Here is a 3,593-nt window from a genome sequence, read left to right as displayed (position 1 = left end):
AGACCCAGTGAAACTTATTATCATAACTTTCCACACCTCTAGTTTAAGTCTAAGTATTTCGCAAATACCCAAATCCCTTAAACTAAGGCTCTGATACCAACTGTTACAACATACATATTCTATGCACCGATAATCAACATCATCATACTCATAACACAAAATATAACATCGTTTACAAAATACAGATTAATAAAATACTTTCTTATAATACATTTATCATAACTAAACGTYATTYATTYTAAAMTTWTCYCTTGCCTTTATCTTGCGAGGTATGATGACCTGCAAAACAGGTTAGTCCAACAACTGAGCGTTAGACCAAAAAGATCTAGTGAGTGTATAATTCTCAAACAAACAATATACTTTCCAAACAATCAGTTCAGAATCAAACCTGTTCTGACACATAAACTTATTTATGTCTCTCGTGCTTACACTGCCATTACATCTCTCTCGCGGTTACACCGCCATTACATCTCTCTCAAATGATTCAACATATTAACCGGATTTGAAGTCCGGTCAGCCTTGTYCGGATATAGAATYYRGWCWAACACTTGGAATATAAAAAGGGTTATATCATCTCCGGTCAACAATCCGGATAACACCTTGTATAAGCTTTGTCCGGTTAACACTTAGAATTGAGTCAACATCTTTGTCCGGATTACAAGTCCGGACAATACCYCGCTTACAACTTAACCGGTTTAAAATAATCTGGTCAACACATTGCCCAACCTTTGATCGGTTTAAAACAATCCGGTCAATACACCGCCTAACTCTTGACCAGTTTAGACGAGATCCAGTCACCTCTTGACCGGTTTAGGAAAGACTCCAGACAATACTTGAGCGATTTAAAATAAACCGGTCACCTCTTGAGCGGTTTACTATCCGGATGAGATTGTCCGGATATTAATCCGGACACCACTTGAACGGTTTAAATAAGAATCCACATAAAATGAAACAGAATTCATAATAACCAATTCCAAATACTACTAAATTGTATGTAAACAATTTATATTCAAAACTTTAATACACTCACCTTTAGRAATCGAATATCCAAGCTTTTGAATCCTCTTCTTGCAATCCGTATGACTCTCAAAGAAAGCTTTCTAAATACAATGTGTGTGTAAAAACTTTCATCTACTCAACTTTCTATATATATAGTATTATTAAGGAAAGGTGGTGGGCGGCACAACTAGCCGACCTCCACCCCCTTTTTTTTTTTTTTTAATCTCAAGATATATATAAACATAACACACACATACACATACACACACACACACACACACATATATATATGTATATGTTAAAGAAAATCTTAAATCAAAACTTGAAACCCGAATATTACATTAAGTTTTGTCCCATGAAATTTAAAAATAGTCCCATCTTGTCCTATGTATTTTTTGTCCATGGCATGCCAAACATGGGACTATTTTTTTTATCCCCTCCCGTCCCATGTAGTCTGCATACCAAACGCACTCTTAAAAATCATTTTTATGCATGAAGTACTTTATATTAATGCATATTACTTAAAATTCAAGATTACAAGTAAATTATGCATAAGTACAACTTATTAAAGCTCCATGTTTGAATTCACGTAACTAACTGCGAATAAACATAATCAATTAGAGAATAAACATCTCATTTTAAAATATAAAAAATATAAAAAATAATTAAGATAATTATCGAGTTCTAACAAAATAATTAATTATTATCTTTATAAGAAAATTATATTATTAAACAAAATATAAATTACTTCGTTACTAAACCTAAATTAAATTATAATAAAAAAATTGAGTTAAAAAATTACACAAAAAATAAGAATTTTAAATAGTTAATTTGATACTAACATCGATATATTTTTGTCAAATTTGATATCTTTAAATTTATATTTTATTCAAAAATAAAAACATTATCGCTTTTTCAAAATCACATAAGACCATACTATAACATCGATTGAGATAAATAATAAAAAAATCAAAATGTATCTCTCTGCATTACGCGAGTACCGTTATAATGTATACCAATAAACAATACTTCATATATAAAAAATAATTTTTAAGAATTTTATTAAATACAATATAGTATAGATATTATATTATTAAATATTTTTTTAATTATATCATAAAATATTTGACTAATTTAGTGTCCAAGCCTTCACTAAACCATTCAGATTTACAATTTCCAAGTTTGCCCTCTCTATAGAACCCTTCCTTCACATCGCCTCCCACCCCCCACGATCTGGTCTCCGTCTTCCCCCCCTCCCCGATCGTCGCTCTTCCGGTCGCCGTCTCCGGTCGCCGTCTTCCAACAGCTCTTCCGATCACCGTCTTCCAGCAGGTCGTATTTCCTCGCTTCCTATCATCTTCCAGCAGCTCGTATTTCCTTGCTTCCTACCGTCTTCCAGCAGCTCGTCTTCCAGCAGCTCGTATTTCCTCGCCGTCTCCGGTCGCCGTCTTCCAACAGTTCTTTCGATCGCCGTCTTCCAGCAGGTCGTATTTCCTCGCTTCCTATCGTCTTCCAGCAGCTCGTATTTCTTCGCTTCCTACCGTCTTCCACCTTATGAGAGGTAGCTTCTTGATCAATGTGTTCTCATTTTGCTAGTAATTTTGGTTCCAGATGCCAATATGTTCTTGCTCAGGTAGCAATTAAGAGAGGTAGCTTCCTGGATGTAACCACGTGGATGTTTATATACTCACGTGGATGATGTAACAACTCTGCACTTTTGGAATTTCCAGGTTAGTACTCATTTCGGAATCTTCTTTAGAAAACTAAGTCTTTTAGGGTTAACGTTATCTAGAGTATGATCTTGAAGAGGTCGTCTATTCGATTAGAGGCTCTGGCGTCAGCCACAGAGGCTCTGATGTTAGCTATAGAGGCTCTGGTAGCAGACACGGAGGCTCTGACACTATATACAGAGGCCCTGACACTATCTACAGAGGCCATGTTGCCTCTTCTCAAAGACTTTGTATCTTTTCACAGACACTTCGGCAACTCTTCTCAAAGACTCTGTATCTTTTCACAGAGACTTCGGCAACTCTTCTCAAAGACTCTGAATCTTTTCACAGAGACTCTGTGTCTCTTCACAGAGGCTCTGGCATCTCTTTGCAGAAGCTCTGAGAGTCTTCACAGAAGCTCTGGCGTCTTTTCTTCGCAGAGGCTGTATTGTCTTCTTTCTGAGGCGCTGGTTGCCCAAACTGATCATTATGTTCGACAGCTAGTCTTGTTCCAGGCTTGGACATTTTGGTTATTTTAAGATTTTTGGGACTTAATTTAAGGAAATATTTAAATCTTTGGGTTTGGACTTTTAGAGCCCAGCCCACTTTTCTTCTAGAAGTCTCATATAAATACCCCCTTCTCTTTTAAAAACTCTTCATTATTCAAAAAGCTCTAGCCTTTTTCTCGTTCTTCCTCTCTAAATAGTTCATCACCTTCAAGCCGAACTCTTCTCCCTGCAAGTTTAGGATTGCTGCTGTGCTCGAATCGTTCTTATCTGCTTTGTCTTCAAAAAGGTATGCTCCTAAAGTCATCTAATCCCCTTTAAAGTGTTCGATTTTCTATCTTTCTACTCAACTCAAGTTTCGGATGGCGAGATTATCCAT

Source organism: Cynara cardunculus, assembly GCF_001531365.2.
Source record: "Cynara cardunculus var. scolymus isolate 2C chromosome LG 12, CcrdV1, whole genome shotgun sequence".
NCBI lineage: Eukaryota > Viridiplantae > Streptophyta > Magnoliopsida > Asterales > Asteraceae > Cynara > Cynara cardunculus.
The sequence above is the reverse complement of the archived record's forward strand: the minus strand, read 5'-3'. Positions refer to the sequence as shown.